General features: G+C 37.2%; 1 protein-coding gene across 1 annotated transcript in view; it reads right to left on the reverse strand.

Annotated features, from left to right (window-relative positions):
• Window positions 1–2,657: 2,657 nt before the first annotated feature.
• Window positions 2,658–13,588, reverse strand: part of LOC104620913 (ERC protein 2-like) — a 171,151-nt gene continuing 160,220 nt past the window's right edge. Inside the window, exon 5 of the mRNA XM_010287273.1 lies at window positions 2,658–2,849. The gene's annotated coding sequence lies outside the window, so the exon portion shown is untranslated. The remainder of the gene's footprint in view (window positions 2,850–13,588) is intronic.

The raw sequence follows: 13,588 nt of genomic DNA on the forward strand, positions 1-13,588 counted from the left end.
ATTAAAAAGACAACCAGACTCATCCTAGTTGATTTAGACATTGTCTTACCAAAATAATTCCACTGAGGCAGATAAATGCATTTGCATGAATAAGGACCTGCACTGCAGGAGTTAATAAAAACATATGTATTGATTGATAAAAATAGAATGATAGCCTAGGAATTAAGTCAGAAATTTTGACAAACATTTGTTTTATAACTGCAATGCAGTTCATTTGAGCTCAGATCTAATACGTACTGCTCTACAGAACTTCCTGAAAAGCTTTAACGCATTTAAAGCCATGTCACTTTTTAGACCCTCAAAACACACTGCGTTTTTCTATGGTTCATAACTGTCAATGCACTTTGGAACCACAAATTCTTCCTATCATCTTGTTTAATTATAACACATTCTTTTAAAGTTAACTTATGTTTGAAAAACAGGTTCATAAAAAGCCCTCAGTTCTACATTCAAAGGAACTGTTAAATTAAACTAGTTACAGGCCTAAAAATATGGGAATTCAAAATGGGATGTGAGCAGAATTTAGGCACCTCCAGCCAAAATGGTGGTCCTCAAGGCCCCCCACCTCATTCTGGAGGTGTCTGTTCTCTGACAATGGAGCTCTCTACGGTAAGAAAGGCCAGACACAGGAGCTGCATCCCGGTGCATGGCCAGAGGTTACCTACCAGTGAGGACATCTCACGGCACATCTTACGTCTAAGCCTGACGTGGATCTAGAAATGAAGCCCATGCCTGTATAGATGATCTGAGGAGTTGGATCCCACAGGTGTTCTCAAAGCCAGCCTAATAAACATCAACTGGGTGGATTCCCTACAAAATTCTTCAGGGGCTATTTCCTTCTAAAATGGTACATGAACAGCAGTCATTCCTAGACTCGCAGTAGGACCACTCATCCCAGAAGCAAAACCCCCAGGTTCAATTCCTTCTTCAGTCGAGGACTCAAAGCAATGTCTTTTAGCAGAATGTTCTAATCAAGAGGCTACAGGCTGTATTAAATGCTGGGACGAGGATAGGGATATATTAAAGCTCTCCTGTTGAAGCTGTATGATTTTACAGAAAATAATTCAAGATTCATTGGGCCAGAGAAAGAACACAAGAGGGAGCAAGAGTCTGTAGCCTAGTGATTTGGGCGCTCAGCTGGGAAAGAGAGTCCTGGGTTCCTGGCCTTCACTCCATAGAAGGTTCATGCACTTTATCCAACAGCCTTCCCAAAATGTAAGTCCTAGCTTGAATCTGGGTATGTTTTCCTTCTTGATCCAAGTTTGTAAATAACATTTTGTGTAAACACATTTAACAATTCAAATTTCACAAACATCAACATGTCTTTTGTATGGTTTTAGTGTTGAATTTTAAATAGAGAACATCAACAAAACTGAAATGTGTCAAAACCCTACAGCTTATTTCATATTAATTTTGCTTTATATGTATATAAAATACAAGAAGTTACTTGAGGGCAGGTTAAAAGTAGTATTAAAATGCACATACATTTATTTACCTGGGTCACTAATGCTGCTTTGAATTACTAAATTGGAATTTATTTTTTCATCTCATCTTTCTCTGAATGTGGTAAGATTTTTAAGAAGTTATAACAACAGTAATAGACTTCTCATATCTTAATTCTGCTCAGTTTCTGATTCTCACTTAATAGTATTTTCATTTGCTGTTTCTCATTCCCTAGTACAACAGTGCAATGTCATGCAGGCGACTGTTTCAATCCAAGCAAGTTTACCCTGAAATTCCCACTCCAACAATTTCATGGACATATTTCTGTTTTTGCTAAACATTCTTTTTATAATGGCTTCATTTTGGGCCTAAGCCTACATAACAGGGTCCCTTTAAATAATATTCCATGCCTTGAAACATATTACAAAAACTGTTATATCAAGGCAAGTTATGCAACAGCTCTCTATGGTTTTAGCATATTTACTCTGTCACGCCATATGTGAGACTGCAGCCTCCACAACAAAACCTTTACACACTGAAGTCATTATCTCTGTGAAGTCTGCAACTGGCATTTAAAACTTATTGATGGCCTGGGTATTGGTGGCTCAGTAGGCAGCACTCTTGCCGGAGGCCCAGAAGGTCAGAGGTTCACATTCTGCTCAAAGAACAAGTTGGACATATTCCAGGATTGTGTGTGGGCTGTGCTAGACTCCTAAAGGGGCAGTCCTTAGGACAGTAAGTGAAACCTTGGCTGTTTTGTGGCTATCAGAGTCCTCTTGGAAATGGGCAAGGAAGAGTAAGCAGCAAGTTTAATATGCCGGAAGCAAGTGAATGAAAATGAGCATACTTGCCGGGGACCTGGATCTTGCTGTGTGCGCTGAATCCGTATTCAGGATTCCCGTGCAACTACAGGACACTGAACAGTATTAAACAAGCCAGTTTGGTCCTTCTGGTAAGCGTACGTTCAAGAGACAGGTACTTGCTCAGCATTAACCAACTTCCATAATAGCAGAATGACTCTGGATTCAATTTCACACCATGGAACGCACATGAAAAATGGATGTGTAGTTTTGGTAAGTGAGGAGTCTAAATAAAAAAGGTTTAACACTGGTAAAACTTCAGCGCGTACTATGTAATCACGAAAAAAATCTTCAGCCAAACATCCAAGTCAATAGTAGCAACATATATAGAGAATAATATAAATGGAGATTCAACCTGCTCTGGTGTTAAACTTTGATACTTGAATATCCCAGATGTCTCCCTCCTCCTCTTCTTCTTTATAGACAGGTAAAGATGGATCTCTTGAAGGAACTGGGGATCACACTCTAGGCAAAGGTTGGACAGGTGATCAATGTACAGCATGAGATTTTGCCGTGGCTATGTGCCTCCAACAGTGACTGGATCATCTGGTTTAGAAAAACAATTCAAAATTGTAATATTTTCTAATGAAATTATTTAGGGAAAAATTAGCAAAAGGGAGAACAAATTTTTTTTATAACATGGAATGTATCACAGACTGCTTCCCGTAATTATATAGCTCATTTTTAAAATTAATTTATTTCTTATTTAGCATTTAGTTCATTACTTTTTTAATTCTTTAGAAGTTAGCCTTTAGAGGACTGTATCCCATTTCCATTGGCAGAATGTGTTCAATAGTTACCAATGAAATATGAAGTTATTGTAATAAGTTTCAATTTCTTTTTTTGGTGTCTAACAAAACCATACAAAGTGCCAAGGCCAGGCCTGGCCCATTATTTAAACGGGCTTTGGAGCAAGCCACTATTTATTAGCCAAATGGGATTCTACTCTGTAGTACACTTCAGGGTGATACTCACAGAGGTTAATGTTTGCTACTGAAGATTCATCCCCCAACACTCCCTCCGTTGTCAACCGACTGAACGAGCATTTTCTAAAGGAACATTAGGAGCACCTAAGGTAAGACTGTTCCTTCTAGCATTTAGGAACATCATCTTTTATCTACCTATATTGTACATAGTGCCGCTTTTTTTCTTACCATCACAGAAAACAAGTAATTCCCTCCTTCTCAGAAATATCCATTAGTATAATGGATCTTTAAGTTTAAATTTGGTGAACTCAACCTGTATTAAAGCAAATGTTCACACACAGTAAAGGAGATCGTGAATTACAAGCATCATGACATATTTAGGCTATCACACAGTGTGTAAGCAATGAAAGGTTCTTAACCAAAACAAGTTAATGATGGCATTATTTCTAGTTTAGAAATAGAGGAACCCATAGCATAATGCCAGTGCAAATTTAAAAGAATGAGGAGTTCATTTTGTTGCTAAAATATGAAAAGAAGCTATTTCAAGGAACGAAGGATGTCCTCTTAACCTGTGACAACAAATTTGTTTGTTTTTTTCTCTTCTCAGTAAGAAAGCAATTAGGGTTTTTTCCAATAAAAATATCCTTGTCCATATATAAACACTCCTGGTAATCATGTAATTACCTTACCCAATCAGGTTAAATTGCTGTCAGTTGAGTTCCCACTGTTGATTAACTTTCGTGTACTCTAAACCTAAATGAAGTCTTTGGTAAAGTCACTTAGTCATTTACAAAGGTGTCTCTATGATTCCAAAAAGTATAACAGCAACATATTATTTGCTATAATCATCGAATATCCAAGGTCACGGATAGATCACAGTGGACCCCTTTTCTAAAAGCCAAAGAAATACAGAATTAAACTATGTTGCTTATTTTTGTGTTTCTTGCCATGACTTCTCAGTGTAATAGTAACCTTTGACCTCCACACATTAAACACCATAATTATGTAATTAAAACTAATTATGCAATTTAACATACATATTTTTGTCCTACAACAGGCAGGTCAATTACCTCACTCATTGACCTTGGAAGCTTTCACAGTTTAAACAAAACAATGAGGCTTTCAATTAATTTTAAAGTACAAACAGAGAAGGAGCAGCAGAACCACAAGTCTTCAAGCTAATACTGCAAAGATGGATCACTTACAAATCTCTTCATTTTGTATTACATAAAATAAATACCTTGATAAAAACTTCTAAACGTCTCTCTTGTATGTTTCTATCATTAGAAATGTTAACACATTTGTGAACAAATCACGTACACATTACTTGCCAAACGCAAGCAGGAAAGGAGGCCATATATCACTTTTTTCTTTGTCCCACTTCTTTTCTTCAGTATGGTTTCCTTTGCTTCCTCCTATATTTCTGTACCTCTCTCCCTGTTTCACCTTCACTTTCTACAGTCTTTTTCTTTCCCCTTTTTTCTTTGTTATCTTCTCTGTTCCACTGCTAGCTGTAAAGCTGGATAGCAATTTATATATTATCAAACCGCTGTAGCCGTTGCCTTTCCCAGATGTCCCCTCGCATCCCTAACCCCATTCATGGGATGGTGTAGCTCATCAGATCCTGGCTCCTGCCAACGGTAATCCAGCACACTGAGGGAACTCTGGACTGCAGAAAGCTATAGCTAAAACAAACATGGTACATGCTCTAAAAACACTCTAAATTTTCCAGTACGGGAAGTGTGGTACAAGTGAGAGACACTTCATGAAATTGTTGAAATACACTTCACCTGGATAATGCCTTTATTATCTTCATATACTCGGGTAAGCTATAAGCACTGCACTGAAAATTTTAAAATTGTACAACAGAGGTTCACGCACCATTACATTGTGTCAAGGAACGTCTTTCTTTTCACGGAGTAAAATTATCATCATCATCATTCAACCATGTTTTTGTTTTTCAGTAAACTAATTCCCGTTCACTAAAGAACAATTCTTAAAGCACGTATAGGCCAGAAGCGCTGCATTAAATCGGATCACGTTCTGCTACCCTGTTTTTTCAATTGCTATCTTAGCCAGAAATAATTCCACCAAAGTTAATAGGCTTAGCTGTGAAATAAAGTGACAGACAATGTATATATAGGTATACCCATCAACCTACTGGCAAAATACACAGGCGAATCTTTGCTTAACTTCTGGAAAGCAAGGCAAAAATATCTACAACGCAATCTGTGTTTTGGTGCCATTTCTAACACCATTTTTGGAGTCCTTTCAGTTCTCTGCTTTAATTAGTCCGGACTTGCACAAGCAGCCCGAAAAGATACCAGTAAACCTCTGACATAACGGAAACAAGGAGCACAGAGCTCTGAATGAGCAGTTACAACAGGAAAGAAACAATTTAAGATGGTAGCAGGCCTTATTGCAACATTAAACCTCAAATTGGATCTGATTTATATAAAGTAAACCGATATATTGAAATAGTGCCCCAAACTTCTGGACAATAGTTTGAAGGAAAATAGTATCGCGCATGTCTAGAAATTCTATCCAAGGGAACGAAAGAGATTATTCCTTATACTCTGATTTAACAAAAAGGTTCCTTCTGTTTTGAACGGAACATTGAAATTGTAATTCAGCTCATAGAGCATCCCGACCAGAGCAGCGAAAGAATGTGTGAAGGAGTCCAAATATGGTGCTATTGAAGCAGCGTGGATTAGAGGAACTGGGACAGAATCCTGCAAGTGGCTAAAGAGCAGCAGGAGATCAGCTTCACAAGCAGCGGGACGCTGTTCTTGCCAGACGTGAGTGACATAATACAGGCAAAACAATCAAGATTTCAGCTGATAAATGTATGCATTAGGAAAAGGCCTTGCCGTAGAACTTTCGAACTTAGCAAACTTTTAGGTAAAATCTGTAGACCTAATTTACGCTAGAGAGCATTTTGTCTTACATGAACATGTCATGTTAATCACGTAAGACAGAATCCTTCCTTTACAACATAAAGGCAGTAATTTTTAAGAGCCTAAATGCAGAAAAAACGAGAGTATTTGCTTAATGATTCAGAAATGGATAAAGCCAAAAACTTTTGTAGTTTGATACAGCTTCAATTCTGTCCAGGTTAAATATAATGTAAAAATATTATCCCCAAATATCTAGGATATCTGGAATGAATAAGTAAAAAAAACCTATATAAGGCTATTGATTATTCATAAATTCCATATTATAGCAGTAGTATTAGAAAAGTTTTAGGGTTCCGACAGGAACAGTTGCAGTTGTAACGAGACATATTAAGATACCAAAATAAGATGCACCTAATGAAAAGAAGGATCAATAGATCATTTTGATTTCTGAATTTGATGGGATTTTATAAAATCGCACTTTCATTCTAAACACCTATTTTTCACTCACACTGTATTAAAAACACTGTTTAAAAGGCTGAGATGCCACCTACTTTCCATCTTGCGCTAAGAGCAACCAGAAGAAAATTTATTCAATTGCTTTTTAGCTAGGGAGGTGCAACACACGATGCGTAAAACATTGATCTGTCTGCCCCAAGTTCTTCCCCGCCCTCCACAAAATATCCTTGTGGACTAATTACTTCAGTGAGTTTGAAATAAATTATAATTCTTAGGTCAAGAACAGATTCCAGCCTGGAGTAGAGGCCACACTTCCCCTTGACTCTCAGAACACTGACAGACAAGAATTTCCGGGTGGTGAGGCGGCTGCAGGGAGCTAAAGCACCCTGGAGCACCCCACAGGTCCATCCGCCACAGCGCCCTTTCTCCTGTGGCGGCTCCTGGTGTAGTCTCCCAGCTTAAGCGACCTTCACAGCGTAGAGTTTATGCATTGCAAACAGTATCACAGCATTTAATAGCCTCTGATGGATTCTTGCCCCCCCATGAGTTCATCAGATCTCTTTTTGTACTAGTAAAAACGCTGGCACTCACAGCGTCATGCAGCAAGACATTCCATAGATGAATGGCAGTTTATAGGAAGAAATACCCCATCCTTCCCCTCTTTTTTTTTTTTTTAAACTCTCCAACTGCTAATTTTATTTGATACTCAGTTTAATTATAACACGAGGGATAGTAAGCAGCTGTTTTGAATTCACTTCTTCATCAGGGATGGCTTTATACTTTCTGGAAACTCACAGGCATTTGGTTAAACCTTATTAGTTCTCCAGTCATCAATTATCCAGTTGACTGTTTTCATTCAGAAGCCAGTTCGAGAGGCAGTTGTGCCTTTGAGAACATGAGCTATAGTGATGAAGGAGGCAGGACGGAGAAAAGGCCAACCAGACGCACAGAGGCACCGAGTTCCCCTGCCGTGGCTTGGGCAGCCGCGTAAGAACATCATGACGTTTGCAGAAGATACCTGAAGACTGTGTTCCCTCAGCACGTAACCAGCAGTTCACTTATCGTCTGATCACAAAACAAGCATTTCACATTGCACGATTGAGTGAGGGAACGTGACAGATGATGTCTGTATATTGATAATTTGATGGACATAGAAACAGATTTATGGTCATTTCTTCTTGAGAAAGACCAGATTACAGAGCAGATCAAGTCCTTGCTAGCTGGTTCCAATCTATGGATCTTGTCACAAGTTGGCCATCTGTGATGTTAATGTGTACGATTTCTGGAGATCTTTCATAAAACTGTACGATGAGGAATTTGAAATGACGTAGCGGTAGCCACAGCGTTCAGCAGCTCTAGCTTTAGTCCTCTGCTCAGCTGAAAACCCTGCTAAGATGCTGCTGCTTTTCTATTACCTGCAGCATTGTGCAGTTATTGAAACACGTAGTCATCTTGTTCTCATCACCGCAGGGAGTGCGACTTATTTACATGTACGGATGTATTGCACATTTATAGCATGTTTGGTACAGAGCAGAGCAGCTCTGTAAAAGCTGATTAAGACATTATGCTGAACTAAAAATTGGATGCTTTGTGAATATCTGCGTTTTGGCCTTTCCCCAAGTGTCTTCCCCCCACAAAGTGAGAGAGGACAGCTGGAGCAGACTAACTTTCTGTACACAAGAGACTTTTTTTCTTTCCTTTTGAAGGTATTACTTGCATGTTATTACATTTACATAAAGGATCTTTATTCTTTCCCATATATAGTAAACCGCACTCTAGAATGTGAACATTGTATAGCCATTTCCCCCCAAATACAAAATAAAATTATCCTCACTGTCATTCAAGCTTTTCCCCCCCCATTACAAAGAATTGATGCAAATCTATTTTTGTTTGGTCTGTTTTATGCTGACAGCAATTAATTCTAAAGCCTACAGCATAAAGACATACAAGTATCACATATGTTTTTAATCTACAAGCAAGTTATCCAATTATTTTAGGTAAACTTTATGATCACAACCATTCTTACCAACTCTGATATGATAGGTTATTTTTTTCTTAATGGCTTAAGACTCATATACACTGCTATGGGGAATATACTCTTGAACATTCCTCATGTTTTACCTCCTGATCTTGAAATAATAATATAATCAATGAGCACATTTTGTTTATACTTATTAGTAAAAAGACACTAAAAGCATGCTGGGAAATAATATTCCATGCCTTAGGACTGAAACAAGTCCTCTTTATAAATAGAGCTTGTGTAAATCACAGACAAAGTTGACAAATTTCATGGATTAGTCATGGTGAAAATATCAGATTTCATGGTTTAAAACAGATTAATAGGAAAATCATATTAGAATCCCCATTATCCAAATTCTGCATGTCGTTGAAGAATAAAATGAAAAATAGTGATAGTTCCAGAGTCCATTCACTTATTTACTCTTGCACTGAGTCACATATAGAGCATAAATCTTCCTCATTAACCAAGTGTAAAACCTCCAAAATCTATATTTAGCTACATTAGGCAAGACACACTAGAACCAGAACGTCAGGAATTATAGAGACTATAGTCCATTTAAGCTATTTCAATGCATTTTTCCATCAAATTATCCTAACGTGAAAATACTTTGTCACCTTATAGAAGAACTTTAACTAAAGGAAGAAACAGACCTTGAAATGAAAGCTGTTCTTTTCACAATTATTTATATTTGGTGCATTTAATTAAAAATCTCTTAAAGAAGTTCCACTACAACAGAATATCATGGTATTCTGGTAAAAATATAAAATTCATACTGGGGAAAAACTACATTTGGAGTTAAGAGAAACTATCAGTTTTCATGTAAAACTTCATGGTTTTTAAGTCTTTCATGATGATGTAATTTAAAGTGAGGCCTTATTTAAAAGAGAGGTTACATATAACCATGTGATTCAAAGAGACTTGTTGACTATATAATATTTGGCTTGATGCCTACATCTCTTCTATTTAGTTGTATAGACCACTTGTCATCTTTGCATACGAAGACAGCCAATTTGTCAGACATTTGCTTTAATTCTTTTTCTTTGTCTTCTTTACAATATCCTTCATCTACATCCTGGTCATCAATATCATATATCTGACTGGAGGATGGAAATTCATTTGTGTCTCCGTCTTATTTCCTTTGCATGCGATCCTCCTGGGTCTTATAGGATGTACTTAATAAGAACCACATTACTCTGCTAAAGGAAGTCCTTGAGCAGACTCTGAGAAGCAGTATGGCAAATTAGTTTCAGAACCTGGAAGGTCAGGTTGGAAATAAAAAGCTGCAGTTATCTGCAGTATTTTCTGCAGTTCAGAAAGTAAGAAAAAGATGTTTGACTTTCAAGAAAGGATTTGTTTGATGTTTTTCCTTTAGAAAGCTGGACTAATTTATCCACAAGCAATAATGTGTTGGACATTAGCCGAAATACATTAAAATTAGCTTTTAGTTAAATTCAAATTTTTAATATATGAGCAATCACATTTCTCTTCCAAGTGTATTTAAACGCTTTTGTTTCCACAAACTTACAACAATATTTGCAACAAATTCTATACCATTCAAATATTTAAATTTAGAAGTGTGTTTGAGTTTGAAGGCAAACAGCCCTTTAGAGGGTGGGAAATGCCAGGTTTACAGCTGTCCTTGCAACCTTAACTCTGCCCCCTGGTGTCCCTGAATTACGGTTATTTCTAACTAATGATCACACATTATTTTTCACTCTAGGATCTTGGTGTCATTCCGTTCACAGGCTAAATGTTTCTTACAGAGTGAACTTGCCTTTCAATACTGCCAAAGTTTTTTAAATGCTGCCTTTGCTAAGCATCTCCCTGAAACATGTTACTATTTGCTTCCTGGGCTTCTCCGTGCTGCTCATCACCGTATCTGGGTATCTCTAGAACACGAACAAACTGCTTTCTGCATCTTTGTGATACGAAAAGAGCATTATTATCTGTGTGGGAAAAGCTGGTGCACAGACACTGGGCACGGTTTCAGAAGTCTTTGTGGGTTGCAGATGTCTCGGTCATTTGTTCTAATGCATTAGGCTTACTTATGCAAAGTTCTTCGGGTTTTATAGTCCTTTTTGTTTTTGAGACAGCTGTATAGACTTCAACGTGTTGTATTTGACACATCTTTACAAAAAAAAATGGTACCTCTTATTTTCCTCATTTTGTAGCTGTTAAAAAGTGACTTTTTAGGCAGCCCAGAGAACTGTTAAAAATGGCCTAAAACTCAGAAGCACTCCTGGCGCTTCAGCACGGGTTTTGCCCCTGATGACCAGACAGATACTGCCATAACCGCAGCGTTTGCGTTGCTCTGAGGTGCCGAGCGCTCTATACGGCTGAGCCAGATCGTGACTGAAATGAATAGAAGTTCACCCAACACCTATATTTTGATCTTCACAATTTGTTAGCACGTTAGAAATCTGTAGCAAGAGAATGGGCTAAGCTGACCAATAACGTTATTGCTTGTCTCTCTCTCAGTCACTGTCCCGATCAACGTGCAACTCAATAATGTATTTAGTATAATAGATAGCGAGCATGGAACAGCGGTGAGGTGCTACAGAAAAGGTAGTAAATGGCTGTATAACTGAAAAGCTCTGTAACATGTACCAAAAAGAGCACGAAACTAGAAATTATATGAGCTACTTTAAATCTGGCAGTTCCTAACTTCCAGAATTTTGATTTACACTGTAATGTCCATTTAATGAAGCCATTTTGTTGACTTGCAACATAAATTTGCTGTATTAAAAGACAAAAGTTACAGACAACTTTAATGATGGCTCATCAGCATCAGAAGCGAAGTTTGAGCTCCTGGCAGTGACAGTGTAAGCACAGATATTCACCATTTAAAATACACCTGTGGTTTCTGGTGATCACTTCCAATTATAGTGTCGTGCACTGAAAGAAAAAGCTGCTAGCTTATGTACCTGAGCAAATGAAAGCATTTTGGCTTGCTTTGTTTATTGTAAAAGCACACTGGAGCATAAACCCATCACTTACTCTCTGAACAAAATCTGAGTGCCTTCTGTGGAGTGGCCATGCAAACTAAAACATAGTGAAAATAGGGCTTTTGAGTCTTTAAACCGACCAGATTTTCTTCCCTATTTTGAAATGGATCTGATAAAAAAAATCAGCTGGACTTATAAGGAGCCTTTTTGTTGATGTCACACTTAGGTGACATACACTTGGGGGAGTTTGAGCAATGCATACGGTCAGGTTAAAAATACTGGATCTACTCTTCATTTTTACCATCTGGTTCTCAATCACATCTAATTCAATGGATTTCTCACTATCTGTTGTAACATCAGTAAATTAGAATCAGCTACAAAATTTAATTAAATAAATTCTTCATAGAAGCAATGAATGCATCTTTAAGACCCAATAATAGTCAAGCCTACCAAAAACCTCCCATTTTCTTTGGCAAGATCAGATTAAAACTGAAATATTATGAAAATAGTATTTCTCTCTCTCTTCAGTACTGAGCTTATGTGTTTTGTGCCTGTATTTCATTCTCCTCAGTGATGAAAAATTATTATAAACAATTTTTGGTTCTTAACATTTTGGGTTGCAAGAACTGCAGAAGACATGTTTGGCTTTTTTATTGATGCTGAAATGAGGAAAAAACCCCCACAATATTTCCTTTACAATTCTAAAAAAAAAAAAAGGGAATACAAACTTTGCACTGAATTTAGTCAAAACTTTGACATAATACTCTCCCCCCCACCTTCTCATATACTGAAATAAGTAATCCATGTTTGTAAAGTGTTTTAATGACCTCAGATGAAAATTACAGAAATGCAAAGCAAGTATAATTGTTGTTGTTATGATAAAAACGTCTAGTTCCACTCACTATGCTCACTGCCTTAAGTAACCCAGTGGGTAGCCTGTTATTACTAAAGGAATAAACTTTTTCATCAAACACTCTTTATAAAAAATATTTCCCTGGAAATGTAACACAGCATGTAGCAAGACTACTACAATTTTCCATCAACTATGAGTACATGCAGCATAGGTACAGTATTTAGATAATTTCACTTGAGCTTTTTGGCAATAGTTCCTCTCACGGAAACCTACATTAACCTGAACTTTAGAGTCTGTTATCCCCAGGCCAGCTTCATTGGAATTTTTAATATGGCACTGTCTATTCAACAGTTGTGTGTAAAATGCCAATAAACTGGCCAGAAAAGAGCTGAAGGGCTAATTGCCTTTTAACTCCACTGTGATGATAAAGTCACGTAGAAAGAAAGGAAAAACTCCCACTGCTTTAACAAGTTTATCTGACTGCCACTTTAACATTCTCTGTCTGCATGCACTTTAGTGCATTCACCAATAAAAGGATAAAAGCATTCAAAATCCTATACCCTCAATAACTAAGAAAGCCCAGATTCAAAACGTCTGCTCTGCTGGAACCAGCCCATTAGGTCAGCTAGTTTTTTGCGCGGTACTTGATTTCAACTAGACAGTATATACCACGAAAAATTTTCCTTTTGATGCAAAAGATTATAAATCCTTAGGAAACTGGAGTGAGAGAAGAAAAGGAAGGATACCGTTTTGAAATAATAATAAAAAGCAGAAACTGCTTCTCACAGAAGGGTGAAATAGTGCCAATCAAGTCAGCAGTGAAATTCCCATTGACTTTAACAGGGCAGGGGTTTAATCTCAAAATAAAATACAATAGAGAAAAATATAGCAAAATTTAGTTTTTAATGCTGGATGGATATATAATTCCTATTTTCAATTTTCCTCTGTTCCTTTAACCACATTTTATATTCTTCTCTTCTATACTTCCCTCTTGAAAAATTTGTATTTAGAAACTGGATTTTTTAATCTGTTTGTGAATGAGATTTTCTAGCTACCTCTGGATTTCTGCACTCTTTGCACAGTGTTATTTCTTATTAATCCATAATTAAAAGTAGGCATCAAATAATATCAGTTATGGAAGTCAATATCTATAGACAACAGGCGTATTTTCCTTTGTCAGTTGAGTGA

The sequence above is a fragment of the Phaethon lepturus genome, unplaced genomic scaffold (genome assembly GCF_000687285.1).
Source record: "Phaethon lepturus isolate BGI_N335 unplaced genomic scaffold, ASM68728v1 scaffold7050, whole genome shotgun sequence".
NCBI classification, from domain to species: domain Eukaryota; kingdom Metazoa; phylum Chordata; class Aves; order Phaethontiformes; family Phaethontidae; genus Phaethon; species Phaethon lepturus.